At 31.9% G+C, this 21,835-nt stretch overlaps 1 protein-coding gene and 1 long non-coding RNA gene across 4 annotated transcripts in view; both read right to left on the reverse strand.

Moving 5' to 3' along the window:
• Nucleotides 1-21,835, reverse strand: part of LOC143202875 (uncharacterized) — a 98,102-nt gene that overhangs the window by 74,013 nt on the left and 2,254 nt on the right. The window lies entirely within an intron of this gene.
• Nucleotides 10,139-14,397, reverse strand: LOC143202926 (uncharacterized). Its single transcript, XR_013007254.1, has 3 exons — nucleotides 13,332-14,397; nucleotides 12,694-12,947; nucleotides 10,139-12,623 (listed from the first exon to the last, which is right to left on the reverse strand). It is a non-coding gene; the product is annotated as an uncharacterized LOC143202926 (long non-coding RNA).

Consider the following 21,835-nt stretch of genomic DNA (forward strand, 5'->3'; position numbering starts at 1 on the left):
TACTTACTATGAAGATTTCCTGCTATCTTTGGAATATCTAAATTCATACAATTTTTATTACATTACACATTTTTAAACGCAAATTTTAAATTTGTAATATCTCCGAAAATATTTGTTTAATTTACATGCTGTAAGGAACCATATTGATCTATATTAATTGCACACTGTATTTAAGGTACTTAATTCGATAAGGATTAATGCCGTATTGCTTAAAATAGCTTCGTAAATAAGCCATTTTCTCACGTAAAAAGTAAACAATAAAAATGGTTAATGTGGGTTATCCCTAAAAGATAAACATATACCATCGCGGACTTTTTTGTAGACCTTTTTATGGTGTACAATACTGTAGTACATTAATTTGATCTAACTCGTAGGGTTAGGCAGCGTTTTTGCTAATTGCTAAATAAGCCTAAAAAAATAGGTTAATTTACGACATCACGTTAGAAACCTCTAAAATTAGCAATGTTGCCTTAGTATATTATGCATGTATTATACATATAAACCTTCCTCTTGAATCACTCTATCTATTGAAAAAAACCGCATCAAAATACGTTGCGTAGTTTTAAAGATTTAAGCGCACATAGGGATATAGGGACAGAAAAGGCGACTTTGTTTTATACTATGTAGTGATTAATATAGCAGCATTTTGGAACGATATTTTTCAAATTAAAACTGTGAATGATAAATAGTAAAATACTTTTCACTGTTTTTATCGCAATAATAGGTAATATCGATTACTCTCTTGATTTTTGTTAAAAAATATTTCCGTTAATAGTAGTAATAAATTAAGCATTTACTTTATTTAAAAAAGCTCTAGTAGTTATTATGTGACCATTTTGAACTATATTAAAACATATTAAAATACGATAAAACATTTGTGGGATATTACCATTCGATAGAAAAATTCCATTCTTTTTTATAGATCCACAGAACATTCAAATATAAATGTAATTCTACTTCGTTTGAAATGAAATTATTAATTACATGTTAATAGTATTCAGTATTTTTTTTACTTTACTTTTTTAAAGTTAGTACGTGAATGAATGTGTGCATCTCCCTCTCGCTTGTACTAAAGTTGAAAAATATATGCACATATAAAATTATCTGCTCCAAGCAATTATCTCCGTCTTTTCCTCTCTCACAATTTATACAGGAAAAACAGTCGAACCGTGCATCTGACTGAAAATAGTAATTACTATTTTCAGTCGCTAGTTTTTTGACTATCGACTGTTTTCAGTCGATAGTTCTCAACACTAATAATAAATAATCACCATTTTTAAAAAATTCATTTGATTTAAAAATTATTTATCGCCCTCTAAGCAGTCAAAATAATAAATAAAATATTTTCTAATGATGCTCTCTCCAGAACAACAGTTTTCGATTGGTATAAATTGTTTAATGAAGACCGAGAACTGCGCTAAGGACGACACTGTTCGTTCCTCGACATTTATCGATATCAAGAATGTCAAACAAAATAAAACGACAACCAGAGATTTTGCTGACACGGAGCCTCAAATTCGTTTACCAACAAAAACACATTTTTTGACAGTGTTGTCAACATCTAGATCTAACGTTTTCGTGGATTTCGCCTCGAAAAGCCATCTCAGTTTGCTATTTGATGTAGACCTTCCACGGCATTAATTGGGACTCATATTTTCGTGAAATCCAATTTATCACAACTGCTTTAATGGCCAAACCAACCTACAGGTGGTCCAATAGCTGTATTGCTTCCACGTTGCTATAAGTTAATAATCCTTTTTTGTTTTTAGTCTGATCTGCAATTTGTCTAACATGATGTATAAACTCATATAATTTTCAAATAAAAATATAAATACATCCTAATTTTAGAATTAAATTAAATTTAATTTTTTTCAGAGCTTCTAAACCTACTCTAAACTTCCCTCCCCTGGAAAATCCTTAATACTAATGATTTCTTTTGTTGGGCTGTTTGTTTTCGAAAGCCATTAAAAAAGCATATAAGTAAAAGTTGTTTCCAGTCGTAATTTACTTTCATTTGAAAAAAACAACAACAAACAATCAAGACACAAGGTCGAAAAACATCTGCAGCGAAAAGCGTAGCTGTTGCGTAAAATCTTTCTTAAAATCGTACCTTAACACAGCTAGATGAACGAACCTGAAAGATTGGACGACAGAAATGGGTCCCGAACAAAATTAAAAATCGATTTAGCAACTAAATATACATTTTGAAACTCTTTAGTCTATGTAGATGATGGCATTCTTAAAAATAAGTTAACGACAAAACAACAACATTTCGGTGTATTGTCTTATTCACGAGCAAGAGAAACCGATTTTCCGAAAAAGGAGCGGGTATTTCAATGACTAATCGATTACCCACCCAACATCCTACATCGAAAAACAATTCAAAACAAATCGCAGAAGGCCAACGAACGACATCTGACCTACCGTGTTTTGTTTACGGATTTCGTGGATTTTTTCAATTCCTTCAAACAACTACCCATATTTCTTTGAATAATGATATTAAATAGCGTTGGGAACTATCGACTGAAAACAATCGAAACAGTCGACAGTCAAAAAAATAGCGACTGAAAATAGTAATTACTATTTTCAGTCGTATGCGCGGTTCGATTGTTTTTTTTTTCGTGATGTCAGATGTCAGAAGTAGGAAGTCTCGTCTGTATAAATTGTGAGATAGGAAAGGACGGAGATAAATACTTGCAGCAGTTAATTTTAAATGTGTTTATATTTTCCAAGTGTAGTATAAGCGAGACAGAGATGTATAAATATTCATTCCCGCGCCAACTTTAAAAAAAAGTATAGTAGGATTACTTTTATACTAAATGTTCTGTGGATTTGTATTAATAATACCTCCAGATGTCAATACATTCTTGGACAGTACTTGTGTCTTGAATTGCGAGTTGTGGAACTATATTTGAATTTTTGAAGTTAAAATTCGACATGCCTCAAGGTCGTTACACTTAAAATACCAAATCCTGATTTTTAAATCTAGGATCTAAAAATGTGGATTTCCCACATATCGCGTTCATTTCTAAAATTGCCAGTCTTTTATTGATGACATCTAATAGATAATTTTTAGATAATAATAATTCCAACTCAAAAAGATCCCACACAAGCAGCTCTCGGAATTAACCAACATCACAAATTCCATCATGCGGTTGCAACACTTCCCAAAAATTTGGAAACATGCACACATAGCCGTGATTCCGAAAAAAGGAGCAGATTCTTCGCCTTCAGACCACAGGTCCATCAGCCTGCTTAGTTCAATGTCCAAGATTGCTGAAAGGGCGATCCTTTTTGAACTCAACCGGTTCACTGAGCAGAACCATATCATACCAGATGAACAACACGGGTTCAGAGCCAAACATTCATGTGCACATCAAACCACTAGATTGACCGCAGAAATTCACTTCGCCAAGAAGAAAAAGCACAAGTTTGGCACGATGGCCTAATACACAAAGCCATCGGAGCAGGTTTACCCGAAGACCTGATAATTTTACTGCATTCCTTTTTGTCGGCAAGGTTGGCAACGCCGGTGGATTGGTACCATGCAGTTCCAGGCCATAAAAGACCATCACGACGACGTCTCGTTCTCTTTTCCTTTCTCCATCCCCTTGTAATAGTACCACTTCCACAGCGCTACCGTATTTCCTCTACCTAACCTAACATCGACCACATATATAATTTAATATTAAAAATAAACAGTATTTCTTCAACCAGTGTTTTCAGTTCTCGTGCAAATTCCTTCCAAAAATAGTAGTGAGTGTTCTGACAAATAATCGCAGCGGCAGCCACACATTTCGACAGACTGACCGACCCGATGAACATTCGTACAATTTCTATATTCTATTTATTATCTTCCATTTATTATTGCTAATTTATAATTCTCTATTTATTATTTTATACTTATTATTTTCTATTCATTATGCCCTATTTATTTAATTATTCATCCATCCATCGTTATGTAAAACCGAATAATTTTCTAAATAATTTTTTAAATTCATCTATAAAAAAAACGAACAAAAAACACTTGTGGTTCGAGGAGTTGGAAATCCCAGAATCGACCGTTAGAAAGTATTTATTTATTTATTTTGAGAATTTAGCTTAATGCTAGTGCCTCTATTTAACCACAGTGGCGACAGATCTCGCGCGTTACTTCCCTTGATCTCTTGCACGTCAAATGGGTTGCTCAGGTACGTTTTATTATGTTTGCAGAATTATCAAAATTAATATATCAGTTATTGAGAAAGTAGTTGTTATATCATTTATTTTGATCTCTTTCATTTGATCATTTTATTATATTTATATTCTATTATACAAAAACCATATCATATTACCATCGTCTATCAAAATCGAAAGGAAACCATTAATATGTCAAATTTACTCGACGTACTTGCCTAGCAAAAATAATAAAATGGAAATGGTGGTTGGAAATGTCACTATATACGAACAAATCAAACGATAATAAGGCATTAGTTCTGACAGTGATCGATGCGCTATCAGTCATGTATTAAAACATCAGCGTTGTTTGTTTTGTCACGGCCAACCTGGCATTTTAGGTTCGCCTTTGAAACGGACGGACAAGACACATTTAATTGGCTTATTTTTATTTTTCTCTTATAGGATTCCGCCTGTGTCACTTACGCAATCGATTCAAGGTTCCCGAGAGCGCGGTTAATTTGCGGTTAGTTTCGAATTGTTTGTCGAGCGATTACGTTGCGTCCACAAATTCCGAGAGAAGTTGTAATTGTTGGAATAGGCCGAGCGTAATTTACGAACGACAGTTCAATCTCCCGGCTAGTTTTTACCGGCTCCAGGATATCGTTAAAAACAAAAACAACTTTCAATGTTATTGTTATAATGATTTTTAAGGCGACGGTTGTATAGATCTCGTTTTTTTAACGCTTAACTAATTTCATAACAGATATTAACAAAGCACTTAGATTGTAACGATTGTCTCCTTGCTGTACTATTTCTCAATCGATGTCCATTAAACAATATCGTAAACTTAAGTAGAGATAGAATTTAGCACTCCTTAGTTTTAGTGTTTTTATTCCTTAAATTATATCTTGTTACCGTAAAATAAAGTTATTTTAAAGAAAACAAAAATTTGACATACACAATTCTTCTTCTATTTCATTTTTTGGCATTTGGCCCAATAAAATTTTAAAAATAATAATCACAATGTTTGTCATTTTATATTTTATTTGTTTTTTGACAATCTAATATCAATAATAAATGAAGGGAAGGAATTATAATAACTAATTTATATAAATCGTTTTGTTTTTTACTTTTATAAGCTTAAAAAATGTTTCACGTGCAACAAGGAGATCTTTGCTAAAACAGTTGCCTATTTTATCATTTTAAAAATTACTTTTAAAATGGCCAAGCTGAGCTTGATAAAATGGTGAGTTTGTTCACAGAGTATTCCCGTTTTCTCTTTTTATTTATCATTTATTATTTATTAAATCTCACTTTATTATGTTTTAATTATTATTTTATATTTATTAGCGTTCACTTCTCATATTCTATTTATTATTTTCCATTTATTATTGCTAATTACCTGCAACAAGGAGATCTTTGCTAAAAGAGTTGCCTATTTTATCATTTTAAAAATTACTTTTAAAATGCCTAGAGAAATATTTGAAGTATACAAAGTTGCAAGGTTGCCTTTAAAAATTAAAGAAATATACCAAAAATAATAAGTGTATTGAACGTTAATTAACATATATTTTAACCATGAACTAATAAATATAAGTACAATGGCAGGTACAGGTAAAAGAACAGAAATATAGATATAATTTTACTTTAAATACGTGATATATTGTTCGTAAATACAATGTTCGAAGCTGATAATAAGCAAACACAACAAAGATCGCGTAATCAAGCCATCGGAATTGTTGTTTTCGCGATGCCGTTACACTTTAATGTTTGCAGAGTATTTAGTCTACAGAGGATTCCGTTCGTATGCACGCAAAACACTCTATTTTTGTATTCCAACGTTCTCGGGGCCGATCACTATTTTATCGCACCGAAATCTCGTCTAAAGATCGAATGATATTTAAATTTGATTGCAAAACGATAAATGAACTGGATTAAAATCAAAACTGTTGCTTTAAAAAGAAAGAATACATCCTACTACTCTTAACATTTATTACAATATGTCCCCAAATGTCAAGGCATAGCCTCAATTTATTCGCTTCAATCTCCTGACATCCTGCGCGCTGTCCAGCAGTTGTATTGCTTCCACGTTAGTATGATTTAGTAATCTTCTTTCGTGTTTCAAGGCGAAATCTTGGATAACTTCGCAAATCCATTTGATTTCCAGGTCATCGTGCAGTTCTTCGTTGGTTACGTAGCGATAGGCATTGGTAATTAATCGACGAACCTTGTTTTGACAGCGTTGGATGACTAGTTGATTTGAATTTTTAGTGCAACCCCATATTTGCACCCCGGGCACAAATTTGCTTTATTATTGTCTTATAAATCAACCTCTTTGATTTTAGATCAAGTTGAGAAGAGTATCTTTCGACTAACCAGTATAGTTGTTTTATATTGGTTCTAATGTGTTTTGCTTTTTGTTTAACGTGATGTTTCCAATTTAATCTACCGTCAAGATGCATGCCGAGGTATTTAGCTGATTCTGCTTGAGGAATCGGGCACCCATTGAGTAATATAATTAAGTTTTTATTATTTCACCGCACTGCAAAATTAACATGAACAGATTTGGAGCTATTAAGTTGAATTTTCCAATCTCTCGTCCATTTGTAGATTTTGTTGACTGCCACTTGTACTTTTTCTACTGTCCTAGGCAGAGATATGTCGTTTGCCATAATAACTGTGTCGTCAGCAAAGTTTCCAACTAGCCTTTAGTTTGTTGTTGGGATGACGCTACCTTGTGGAACTCCAGCCGAAATAGTTTTAAATCGACTAACCAGTATAGTTGTTTTATTTTGGTTCTAATGTGTTTTGCTTTTTGTCTAACATGATGTTTAACACATAGATAAGTTTGTGAGTTATTGTGCTAAGAGTGACAGTACTTTTGTAATTTTCAAAACAATGGATCAAAGACAATTTCGTGTTTTAATTTTACATTGCTTCTTGATGGGGGAAATACCGTACAAGCGAAGCAATGGCTTGAAAATGTTATAAGGAGTCCGCTTCATCCCAAAACAACAATAAAACGTTGGTTTGTTGACTTCAAACCTGATCGTAGAAACACCAATGATGCAGAACGCAGTGGACGTCCAAATGAGATGGTAACACCAGTAAACATTAATCTTCTCTCGCTAGAAGAAGTTGATGGATTATATAGCGTAGATTACCAGTATAGTATAGACCAGCATAGCGTTGATTTTCAACCATCTGTAATAAACAGAAATCGTCTTGTATGATAGGAACTTTTTAAAGAATTTAATCAACTATTTCGGCGATTTGGCATACATTTTCACAAGGATTAGCGGCACTCTTAATACAGCAAAATAAATATAGCTTGGTTTTCATTAATTTTCTCCGTGTTCAAACATTGATAAATATCCAATCACCGAAATTTAAATGTTTACACACTCAAAACAATGCCCGAGTTATCAGATTTCCGTCTTTATTTGCAAGTGATGTCGTGAACATTTCCCTAGATCCAATATTTAAGTTTACAGATGAGGCATAGTACTAATAATCTGTTAATTAAACCCCCTTACTCTTTCGTTGTATAGTAAACTTATAAAACTGACATAAAGTTTTAAGTAAAAGTTGTATACAACTGCTTACTACCATCCAATCTTTATTCTCTATCTATTATTATTCTAATCTATTATTCTTAGGGTTTAAATATTATACACAGGATAGATATTACTTACTGCAGTGATTCTCTTGAGAACCTGTGGTATAAATAATAAGAAATGTAGCGACCAAGGCTAAAAGTGGTTCAAGAATGCTGTCACTGATGCTGAACGACCTGTCAATCAACCTAGCCACGTCATAAGGGTTCTTGTGATCAACCACCGAATTATGCAACCCTTTGTCCTGCTTCGGTTAAAAATAATTGAGAAACGAAGAGTACTACAAAAGAAACAGTACTTGGCGAACATATTCCATCCAGTCACTATGATAAAAAACACATCTATGTCTAGAGCTACAGAAAAACTACAAGTGGCAGTCAACAAAATCCACAAATGGGCTAGAGATTGGAAAACACTGTTGTTCCAACTAATTTTGTGTTTCGGCGCCCAAGCTGAAGCAGCAAAATATATATATATATATATATATATATATACATATATATATATACATATATATATATATATATATATATATATATATATATATATATATATATATATATATGGCATCCATATCGATGGTAGGTTAATTTGGAAACTTCACGTTAGACAAAAAGCAAAGCAGATCACACTCAAGATCAACAAACTATATTAATTAGTCGGAAGATACTTCCAACTTTACCTAAGATCAAAGAGATTAAAATTTGTCAGTCAGTTATAACACCTATTTGGATTCATAAGATGCAAATATGATGTTGCACTAGAACATCAAACCAACTAGTAAACCAACGCTGAAACAACGTTCTTCGAAAACTTGGCAATGCTTATCGCCACGTAACCAATGAAGAATTGGACGCCGACCTCGAAATCAAATACATTTACCAAGTTATCCACGGTTTCGCCTTAAAACATGAAAGATTGACTAATCACGGCAACGTGAAAGCAATACAGCTACTGCGAAATCAAAAAATTGAAGTGAACCAAATCACACGAGCTTGTTTAGTATGTGTTACTCTTAACATTGGCTTGAGTAGTATCTTGATCATGTATTGACGCAAGGGCAACTGAACAACAGTAATAAATTAAATTGTTGATTAATATTGCACCCAGAATATTTAAAGTACAATGTAATAAAATAATAACATAATACAAACTATTGGCAGCTGGCTTCGTTGGCGGTCCATCCACTGTTGCGATAGTCGCGGGCTCGAATCATGCTGGGGAATGCATGTACTTTATGTTTGTGATTGTAACTGTAAATGTCTTTATAGGCCACTGTGGAAAATCCGATAATGAATAACCATAAGACCGGATGTCTTCTGGAATGGTCTCTAAGTTGGTCACTAGTCAGTCGGTAGACTTAATACCGAGGACCGTGGTTCAGAACCCACGTTAAACTGTGGGTTAAGTCCAGATAAACCCTCGTTGATAAAAAGGAGACTTTAAAATATTTAAACAAAACTATTGGCAATATATTGGCTGTATGGAACCTCAACTTACGTTCTTAGCGTCAAAATAGATGCCAAACAAACTAATACACTATGACATCTATCAAAAGGACGTACAATTTGTCCAATTATAAATCGATATATTCGGTCAAAATAATTGTAATGGTAATTTCTACCGCAACTATACACAGATAAAAATCCGTGATCGTAATTAGCATGCCTAAAGCCAGAAATTTATTCGGTCTCCCCATGAAGTTCGAGAGAAATCAAGGCTGGCAACGGAGTCTAACCAGTAGCGATAAATTACGCGCGGTGTTATGTAACTCTCGGCCGCGTCACCGTTGCAGGCCTTCCAGGACCACGTCCAGTCGCATGACTCAACCTCGCGCCGCGTACCACCACCACATCTCAGCCGACTATTGCGGTTTCTCGAGCGTCACAGACTTTTTGGCGTAGGTGTACGTCCATTTATGAGTTGTATAATTGATATACAGTAATTATGGTAAAATAACTCGTATATCGATTATAAAGACCATGTTATTCTTACTGTTACATGTTATACCGTACTTCCTTCACCTTAACCTAATATTCTGTTAATTCTCCCGTCGACCACATGTAACATTCAATAACGAAATAAACAAGTACTTCTCCAAGCAGTGTTTTTTAGTTCTCGAGCAAACTCCTTCCAAAAATGGTAGTGAGTATTCGGACAAACGCATCGACAGCCATACATTTCGACCGACCGATCGACCTGACGAACATTACTACAAATCTAACTTAATTGTTAAATTTGATGGTATTGACATTTAAACAGCTGGGCAGTTGACGAATCAGATTAGGGTGGCGAAAAAATATTATTTTTGGCCGATATATCGATAATTTTAGACGACATTTTTCTATATTTTTTTAAAGAAATTAGATATGATTTGTAATAAACCTTTACAATTGGTACTTAATTTCAAATGTTCATTATGCTACACCGAAGTGGAATATTCATGTCCATAAAGTCTTCTATGCATATGAGGTGGGCTCAGCAAAATGTACATTAGTTATGAACTGCTAAAACCGTATCAAATTTGAACGACATATTGTTGCAAAAAAAGATCAGTAATAGCGAGTTGCAGGCACAGAGTAATCTTCTTGCATGACAACGTTGTAAAAGTTGTGACATATATCAATTAAGACCTTATATCAAGACCAGTATGACAATGAATGTTATCACAATAAAAAAAGATAACATTCAAAATACAAATACAAAAAGAAATATATGCATGAAATATGAAGTACAACGGGGTTAGATGTCTTGCTTTTTATATTGTATCTTAATAATACCGCATGAGAAACAACGATTAACTCAGCAATTAAGATTGTTCACTGATGAAACAATGTGAATTAAATTTGCAAACGGTTCTGATTAGGTTAAATTGCTAGTTGTGTAAATACAGGATTTTAAGTATTAGAAAATATATATTTATACATTTTAAAACGACAGCAGATGATGGTAGCGAATTGGAAAAGGTTTCACTACTGAAATACTTGAAGATCACGATAGTCAAGAAAATTTTACGTTATTAAGAAGTATATTTTACTGAAAGTTGAAAAAACGGTGACGGCAGGTTCCAATAGTCAGCTCAAATACAACACACTACTTGCAAAGGCAATGGCGTGTACAGCCTACTATTTTCACGCCTCTCTCTTCTTTCACCAAAAAAGCGATCTCCCAATCCCCCAGAAAGCGGCTCTCTATAAGATGCTAGTCCCTCGAGTCTGCCTCCGCGGAGCATAGGTGTGGTACAGGTACGTCTCAGAGAGACAACTTGCGCTACTCCAAGTGTTCGAATCCAAAAAAGTCCGCGCGTTACTCTACGCTCCATGGTTTACGAGAAACGTGAACACTGATCTCGAATCAGGAAAAGCTTCACGAACAGAACAAGAAAACAACTTGATCAAATCCCTACCCATCCACAAACCCCGGTAGTTAAACCAATACGACAATCCCAGTCGTACCCTAGGATCTCTGTCGCACGCAAAATGTAATTAAAATAAAATTTAAGGCCGGCTTGGTGGGGCAGTAGTAAAGGCGATTCGAATCCTTCTGGGGCATAGTCGTAAATTTATGTTTGTGATTGTTTAAAATTTATGAATGTTCTGAGCAAGAGTGTAAAATCTGACAAGGAAAATAATCCTAGTCACGCCAGTAACCAAGCTGGATAAGACCGGATGTGTTCTGGGATGATTTCTAAAGTTGGTCACTCGCCAGTCGGTAGGCTTAATGCCGAGGACTGTGTTTCGGAGCCCACGTTAAACTGTAGGTCCAGTCCAGATAAACCCATAGTTGGTAAAAGGAGACTTTAAAATATATATTAATTTTTTTTTTAATAGTAAAATGAAAAAAAAAACGAAAATACTTTTTCCCCAACCTATTATATTACAAATGTGTGCCAGTGTTATAATACAGAAAGCATCCTTATGCTTTTCGTTTATTGGATGTCCCTAATGTTCAGTGCGTATTTAATATGTGACAACTATTTGTAATATATGATTATAGCCATTAATACCAATAAATTTCTGGAATTAAAAATACTTAACATGTTTACGACATTTCCCAAGCTATAATATCGAAAATAATCAATTTAAATCGTATCATTTTGAATAATTTATCGAATTTTGATGAGTCCGATTCTGAAGGTTTCCGCGTCTACGTATATTGGAGTTTAATGCTATTCTAATGAATTACAAATGTTACTAGTTCAAAATAATTAATTCCATTTTAAATACGTTAAAAAATACAGGGTATCATAAACGATATTTTCATGTATAGATAATTAATTAAAGATTAATTCGCTAGTATTACACGTTCAATTTCGTAGTAGTTATTAACAACTTTTCTAGTAATAATTGTAACATAATTTGCGAAAGGTATACAACATGTAGGTTAACAAATAATATACTAATATATTAGTGCATGTTACTAACAAAAACTCGAAAAATAATAATAAAAAGATATCTTGAAAATTATAAAATCGGACAAATAACAAATATTTTGTGTTCAATTCGTCAATTAACCATAGTTTTGGAAGTCATCGTATTTTCTACGACGGATCCAATTTTGCGATCTATCCAAATGATAACGAAAAATCTCCCAACAGAACCTAAACATTTCGACAGATAGGAACCCAAACAAACATATATGGACACGCCAAGGCCACACAAAAGTCAAAAAAAAAATATCAAAACGCGAAATACAAGCAACGTTGATTAACTGAAATTCATAATTAACTGCGTCAATATTATGTATTTACTTATATCTTTATTTATTATAATATTCGCAATAAAGACTATAATACGACTTGAACTTGTCTTTTTTTCTACTAAGATATTATTAAAATACGTGTTACGTCTTTCAGGATCATCCTTAATTACATGAAACAAAAAATTAAAAGCAAAAATTAACTTTGAATTTGAGGAACGCTAAGAGCATTATCGCTTATTATGCTTCGTCTTCTTTGTTGTGGCGCTGTCGGCAGCCAAAAGAATTTTCGCAGGTTTTAAGTTATATTTATGATAAAACTTCAGATTAATTTATGCTGAAATATTACGAAAACAATAATAAAATATGATATTTTTATTTACCTACATAAACAACCATTATTTGGAATTATAATATAATATTTCGTTTTTATATATAAAACAGAATACGAAATATACTATTTGTAATAAGTTCCTTATTTTTTTTCGAAAGAGCGCACTTCCGAGGTGGACCCATTAGAATAAAGTCAGATCAGGTCACTTCAAAGACATGTACAATGTTTTCACATATTCTTTTGTGTAAAATAATCAAATATTTGTGTATAATGTTATTATTGAGCTGATGTGACGAAAGACACAACTCCTCAACAGTTAGGACTTAGAGGATATTTATTTAAATATTATGGGGACTTGCTGACAACTACTACTTACTACTTTGGAGTTATTTAGGTGAGCTGAGCTGAGTTTTTAGTAAGGGTTTGTTTACCAAAGTCGTTCAGTTTGCTCTTTAAGCGCTAACCATTATCGTCGTCAAAAAAAATAAATAAAGAATTCACTAAAAAATAAAAAATTATCAAACTTCAAATAAAATCGTTGGAATAACTAAATAAAAATTAACAAAAACCTTATTTAATACACTTATTTTATATTTTACTAATATACACACAATTTAGCTTAATACCTACCAAAACCTATTTATCTATTTACAATATTATTTTAACTATTACCAACTGACCAGTTTGAAGCCGGCGACGAGCCCAAACAATACAAAAATAATAATATAATTTTGTGTCATATACACCTAATTCATTTTAGTTATTAATAATTTTTTGTAACAGTCTTACTTTACAGGTACCCGGTACATTATTCTTAAATAAAATACAAGACACAAAATAAGATATTTCTAATACAATAACTTAGCTGACGTAAGTGTGAAGAGCTCTTTACTTTTATGCGATTTTTTCTTATTTATTAAAGGTAAATATAAGAATACAATAATTGTACTTGAGACAATATAATAAAACGGTTTAAATCGTCAATGTCTTCTTTATTAATTATATTTTGACTAAGGTAAATGCCTTTCAGGGCAATATATTTAACAAAACGCTTCAAAAAATATTTTTTAAAGGTGCCACTTGTATATTTAAAATCATCTATTCTTTGAAACCTTTTGGGATATCACAGCTGCACCAGGAACAAACAGAAGAAGGAAAAAAGCTATTTCGGCTTGGCAGCTGTTCAAGGCAGATGTTCCGATAGGTTGGTTTAATTTAAGCGGAAACATTACGGTGGGTCTGGTTGGTTCTTCTTCAAAGCCATGACGGAGAGACGGTCATCGTTCTGAGAATCGCAAATTCGGCTAACGATCTATTTCGAACACTTCTTGGAACAATTCAATCAGATACTGTAGCATTGGGCGAACTGCGTTGTTTTTTCTTCCTATTTATATTACCAATATTTGTTCGGATTAAAAGACACAACAGTGTTTTAAATGAACGTAAATTGAAATTACAAGATATACAAAATATCTTCATCTGAATTATAATTTTAAAGGGCGCTTTCCATTATTTGCAAAGAAATAAGTGACAGATCAAATAGATTTTTGGTTAAGTACGCATGGAAACCAAACAACAAAATGTATGGTAAAGACAAGCTAACAAATATGGTCTTGGTAATATTATTTTATTATTTAGGATATTACTGTAAGTTTATTAATACCTACTGTATCCCATAAAACAAGCTTAGAAGAAATTGGATCTTAGTAGATCTTGATTTGTTTGAAGTGTGTTTGTGACATTCGTTGACATTTTAGGTTATGTATTACATTTATGACACGTTCTCTTCCTTCAATGAAACTTGAAACTCTCGCGAATTACTGCCCTCAATAAAAAAACAATATAATGCTGTAATATAATCTGGATTATAATATTTAAATTCATAGGATAGAAAAATTATAATGATTACAACAGTACTATTAAAAAATATGGTCAATTTTAATTGAAACAAAATGATGATTTAAATTAAACATTTTCAACAATGAACATAGTTTATATATGATGTGGAAGTAAACAGAAACTGTAAATCATACAATTCTGAAAGTTAAATCTACTTTTAAATAATAAAAAGATAAATGTTTGAACACAATAATTATAAATATCATGTCACAGTTCTAATCATGTTACAGATGACACCAAATGTCAATTTGAAAGAAGTTTAACCAATCACGATCAACAAAGATCGAAGTTACGTGTCGTTATGGATGAATACAGTAGAGTGTGTCAAACACTGGACGTTTTAATATTACAAATAATATATCAAAATATAATATTTTACAGCGCTGTAAATAAGTTTTATTTCATATTTTCCTGTATTTTTATATTGATATCAAATTGAAAACATATTTTTATCAATGTTATTTAAGGAAAAGATAACACTTTTTTTACGCATTTTGAATAAAAACAACCGAAAAGGTAAGGAATTAGAGAAGCGCCAGATAATGCGTGTTTTTCTAGATTCCGAAATCTAACGTAAAACAAACGAAAACACGGACTACATGAAGTCATCTGCGTCAAAAGGTAGGCAAAATCAGTTTGACGTCAATAGAATTCCATAAGATATTTACAATATTACGCTTTCTTTTTTTAGTTGTTTGTACGGTTATTCAACTTTTAATAAGCAGACAAATCGATTATCATTGTGATTTAGCAGAGTCGATTTTTTTTCGTTTGAGTCTGTCTCGCCTCCCCGGTCCATTTAGTTTGTTTAATTTTTTTATGTAATTAAGCAAGCTTCGAACTTAAATATGCGATTTATATCTCGCTATTGGCCCCTATTAACAAGACTGCAGGTGTAAATTAACAAAAAATGACCCATTTTAATTAAAAATAACTACTATATATATAAAACCTCTGATATATTGCAGAGAACAGATGAATCTGTGAAAAGAAGATCAATTACGTTAGAGACAGACTCAAGCCTATAGTCAGAAGCGCCATCTCGTAAATATGGAGGATGAACTAACATGACATGTAATATCAGTTATATTGATACATAACAATATGCGTTATCATGCAAACAAGTAACCTTGACTTTTATTTCAATATATTCTAGTCCTTTTACTTCAATTATTTTATTACCATTAATTGTTGTTTTAAATAAAAAGTTATCATAGTTTAACTAAATTTTAAGAACATGCATGATGACTAATTTGATATTATTTCAACAAAAAAGGATTTGACAGTAAAATTAACGTTGGGAATAATGTAAACTTAAATGCGCGGTAAAAATTTGTATTGTCACGTGTTGGTCGCACTTGACAGTTTGTATGGTTACAAGCCCTATTGGTACATTATTTTAATGATTATGTTTCATAATTATACATTCTAATGCATATTGATGTTGTACTGTTCCTTTATGCACATACATCCATAGAAACTCCAAACTACAGGCAGAAATAAGTTAGAGAATCAGCTTCATAAAGGCCCAACATTAGTAATTTAGCTCTGTGAAGATCATTTGATGTATTTACTATTTTGACTCCTTTTAATTATATCTAACGTGTCTGATAAATGTAATATCGGGGTAAATACAGTGTGAATAAAATGTGAGGTTAGGTTCCATTTGTCTTGTTTATTGTATATAAGTGTCTAATAATGTTGTTTCTGTTTCAGTTACCAAATAAGGAAAATTACATTTATTGTGAATGGCCTAGCTTTACAAATATGCATGAACTCGACATATATTCCTACAAGATTGGAATACCAACCACAGAAGAAAATGAACTTGTATGTTCTCAAAATATAACGAAAAATATTAATTACAAGCCTTCAAAAAATGTCTATCAAGTCTCATCATAGTTACATTACAAAACACTATTATGAAATATCTGGTGTCTTGTACATTAAATTACTTCACCAGGCTAGGAGGAGTAACTGAAACATGTTTGGTTGAACAATGTGACTTTATCACAGGTTTATCAAGGTTTTACAGGCTGGTATGTGTTTGTTATAGCAGGCTGAAGTTTAAACATGTTCGAGCAATATTTACATATAGATAATGTAGGAACCCAAATGTTGTCAGTGGAGTCAACTAAAGTAAAAGCAATTAAGAAGAAATCTAGTTTAAGAATTCATATTGAGAAGAGAATTAGATCCTTAGAGTTAATTAACTTCAATAATATTAATTGAATGTGTTAAAGCACATGTAAATAGAGATTTTCAAAAAGTACTCGATGGAGTATTGTAGTTATAGGTGCTCTTATAAATTTGTACGCTAAAATAAACTTAAACATTATAATCTGTGCGTATTATTCTATTTTCGTTTGATGCAAATAATGCAGTTACCATAGCAAATCGATCCTGGGAAAATGTAAGTTTTTCCTTGATAAGTACTTGTTATTTTTTTAATTAGTCAGTTTTTACATGCATCTCGTTTAACAAAAATTGTTTGTTTCTACCAATGGCCACAATTCGAAATAAAAATTAATTCTTTTGTCTCTGGATATCTCTTCATGGGAAATCGTGTGATATACATCCATCAATGGTCTTAAATAATATGAAGTCCTTGTTGACTTAAACCTGCATTACGTTGCCATAAAATAAAATCACTTTCTGGCTTGAATTGAATGACAATTGAACACCTTGCTAACTACCACTCAAACTATGGTAGGAACAAATGGTAGTAAGGTGGAGACCAACTTCAAAAATATACGAGAGAAATTATCATACCAACGTCAAGCGAATAATTTGGATCACGTCTTTATTAACAATGTCAAATAATTTTAGATCTTAAGATAAGATACGAAGCGTATGGGCAGATGAAAGCTAAGAAAGCATTCAAAAATGTATTGGATACTTATATACAAATACAAGATAAAAGTTACTAAAAACCTAATCTCTACAAACAAATTTCGCACTAAAACAACGTTAAATGATAAAAAAAGACGAAGGAAATGCTTCGGATCATTGTCAATGCACTGTGACCAATCAGAAAGAAACACATCTATCGCCACTTCAAAATGTTTGATGATACATTTTAATAGTCATGCTATTTTATTATAAAACATAAACTTCAATAGAAAAGGTTTTCGAAAGCATACAACGTTAATCTAGCCAGTAACGAAGTGTTGTACGTCATACAACCTTTAAATGCTTTCTATATAAAAAATCCGAATTAAAAAGCCATTAGCGTTCATTCAATGCCGGCGAAAAAGACACTATCGCAAACAATGCAACTAGATCTAACCGGTTAGGCAACGTCCAATTCCAATTATCAAGTGTTAGCTATAATAAAATGTACGATACGGTTCGTGACATTATTTTCCACTTCGGAAGCATACAAGGTACGAAAGAAAACATCAATTTCCCGATAAGCAAATCAATCATATCGGTGATATATGTATATAGGAAGACGCATTACTTTCATCATGTTAATTCATGTCCATTTTAATATTATTTAAAGATAAATAAACAATACGTGGTTCACAATTATGAAAATATGAACTTACAAAGAGACAGTGACAGTGAGTACCGGCTACTTCTGGAGAATCCTAACAGGTATTCATAAGCTTCGACAGTTACCATCTGATTTTGCGACGTTGCAATTTACAAGCAATCGACAGGTAGAATCCAACGAACTACAACAGCCATTTTGAATTTGACCCTGGTATTGGTAGGGGCTCTGTTTGGTTAGGTTAAACGTTTTGTTATTCATAGTTTATTTGTTCTTGTACTGTTCATATGTTGATTATAAATAGTAGGCGGTAATGGATAAATAATCGATTTACGAATATTGTCAAAAATAGTTATAACAAATTTTAATCTGAACAGATATACCAGGACATTCTATACAGGTGCGTTTCCATTCGATTTTGCAAATTGAATTGAATTCTATACCGAATTCTTTATATTTTAGACATAGTTGACCCTACGAAAGTAAAAGTACAGATAAACCTGACTCGATGTCCTTTATGTGAATACATCTCATCAAATTCACAGCTCGTTGATCATCTAGTCATTGCACAGCATTAAAATTAAACAAGAAACATTGAAGTTTGGCCCACTTGAAAATTTACAAGGTTGAGGATTCCTATTTTAATAAAAATATTACCACTTCTAAATTTGAGCATAATCGATCAGCCATTCATAAATATGTGTCAAAGGGTGAGAGATATTATTAAAATCAGATAAAAATTATAATTGCAGACAAACTAGCTATGAAAAATTTGGATGGATGCTGTATTGGATGAAATCCAAGCTCATTTAAGCTTAATTTAATTCCACAAGTACAAAACATAAACTCTGCAAGTGTTGAAGCATGGGTAATAAGATCTAAAATAAAAGATGTGTGTTGTTATATAAGCCACAATCTTAGTTTCTAGACACCTACCCTACTTTAAAGGAAAAAGAATTTGTTAATCATAGTAAACGAAGGACAGACAATATGAAATGTTAAAAGAATATAACCATAAATATATATATGCGTATATTCTACACACAGGCTTAATGCATATTAATTTGAATTGCATTTCTTGCTTTTATTGAACGAATTGAGAGGGGTTTCTATGTTGTTTTTTCATATCGAACAGGTTCGATTAGAAAACAATGGAGGAATTTCTCAGTGATGTGCAAGATATATTATTGAATAATTTTAAAGATAAATGGACCCTTGCGTTTTTGTATACTGATAATATAAATTATATGTGTTACCTTATATGTTGTTTTAGTTAAAATTAAATATTTCTATAAAAGGTTTAATAACCTAGACATAATATATAAACTTAAAATAATACACCGTAAATATTCTACATATTATACTCTTCAATATACGAATAACTTACAAGAACTATAACTTTGATTTGTTATTGTAATGTTTATATAATGATAAATAATTACATATTATTTTATTTTTTCTTTTCAAAATTATTAATTTTTTTTTTATATATTCTAAAGTCTCCTTTTACCAACTATGGGTTTATCTGGACTGGGCCTAAAGTTTAACGTGGGCTCCAAACCACGGTCCTCAGCATTACGCCTACCGACTGGCGAGTGACCAACTTTAGAAATCATCCCAGGAAACATCCGGTCTTACCCAGCCTGGTTACTGGCGTGACTGGGATCATTTTCCTTGTCGGATTTTACACTCTTGCCTAAAACATTCTTCACAAATGTTAAACAATCACAAACATAAATTTACGACCATGCCCCAGCAGGATTCGAACACACGGCTATCGCAACAGTAGGTGGACCGCCCCATCGCCTTTACCACTACGCCACCAAGCCGGCTATATTAAATTGAAAGGTGTTTATAAAAGGTTCTTCGTATTATACTTTTTACATTATAGGAGACGAAAAATGTACCTGAAATGATTCTCCAGAACTAGATTTGTGCGTCAGTGTTACTCACCCATAATAGTGATATATATATAACTCAAATGGAATTATTTATAGTAAAATGTTATCATCTATAATAAATCAAACATTTAGATGTATATTGTAGTAGTACTCATTAAATATATTACCGTAATAGTTATTAATAACTCTCGTAAAAGATTACCATATATTATGTGTTATCATAGCTCACTAGCGAAATAACGCAACAAATATTTAAGTAACCATAATTCTGCTAACAAACACAAAAACAACTCTGGTTATAACGCAATAAAATCAAAAAAAGCACGAACCGTCATCGTCGAGACGAGAGATAATAAAATAACAACAATAATGTACCGTTTTTCTTCGGCTTAGACAAAATCAATTTTCCATGTCCTGAGTATTCCATTAAATAAAATTAGTGATGGCTGGGAATCGAACGAAAACTATAGAAAATAAACGTGAGAAATATCTTTATTGTTATAGCGATAAATATTTAATAAATTAGATATATTTCCTTGAAAATGTTTGCCTTATTATCGATATTGCTGGCCGTGGCCAAGGTCATTGTCTTCGCTTTTAGATCTAACCTTGTTGGGATCAATCACACCGGGCAAAAAACTATTTAATTAAACGACTTACTCGTAGTATATTGCTATACATTTAAAAGGTGACGTTGGATAATTATGAGGGAATATAACATAATCTCTAATAACGTTATTAAAAATAATAAAAATATTTTAACACTACTACAGTTAAAATATTCAAGATTAACAAATACGAAGATATCTCTAAATGATGTTGCTTTTCTCGAAATCAAATTAAGTGAAGTAAAAGTGTGACAACGCTATTATGATAACAATGTAGTAACAACTCTATTCTGAAAGAGCCAAAATTAAATCTGAATGAAATACGCACGTGAGCTTTGAAATATTTCAGAGCCTATTTTATTTTTACTAACATCTGTATTTTTGACTTGAATATGAATGAATCACATAGATAAAAATGGATTTGATTGAATTATATACATTAGATTATAGATAAAATATTTTAAACAAAAAATGACTTCAAAAAATAAATAATAAAAAGTAAAAAATAATCAAACATAGATTTTTAACACAAAAAAAACGTTTTAAAATAACATATGTACATATTAATCGTTGTAATAAGTAAATAAAAATAAACAAAAGCATTATTTTACCTATCTACAACATGTATTTTACATTCTACTATATATACACACATTTAGCTTAATACTTACCTGAACCTATTTATCTATTTACAACATTATTTTAACTACGACTAATTGATCACTTTAAAGTTGGTGTCGAGCAACAAATTAGATTTGTTTTGATGATAATTTAAATTTGTGTATACGTCACAAAATTATATTATTATTTTTGTATTGTTATATTTTTGTATATATATATATTATATATATATATATATATATATATATGTCGCTTTTCCTTTCGTTGTCGTCTCCTCCTTTTTTGGGAGTCGGTTAAAAACGAAGCGTTTTGCAATATTGTAAAATAATATTCAAACATTATGACTTGTTTTCAACCAGCCATTCAAACACATTAAACAACTACATCGTTTTATCAATACATAGAAAAAAAAAACAATTATTTCTCCGGCGTAAGTAAATGTACGGTGAAAAATAATAATGTATTGTATTCAACCAATTGGGAATCACGTGCTGATTAGTAAA

The sequence above is a fragment of the Rhynchophorus ferrugineus genome, unplaced genomic scaffold (assembly GCF_030347505.1).
Source record: "Rhynchophorus ferrugineus isolate W39M unplaced genomic scaffold, kcgeb_rfMv2 rfM9, whole genome shotgun sequence".
NCBI classification, from domain to species: Eukaryota; Metazoa; Arthropoda; class Insecta; order Coleoptera; family Curculionidae; genus Rhynchophorus; species Rhynchophorus ferrugineus.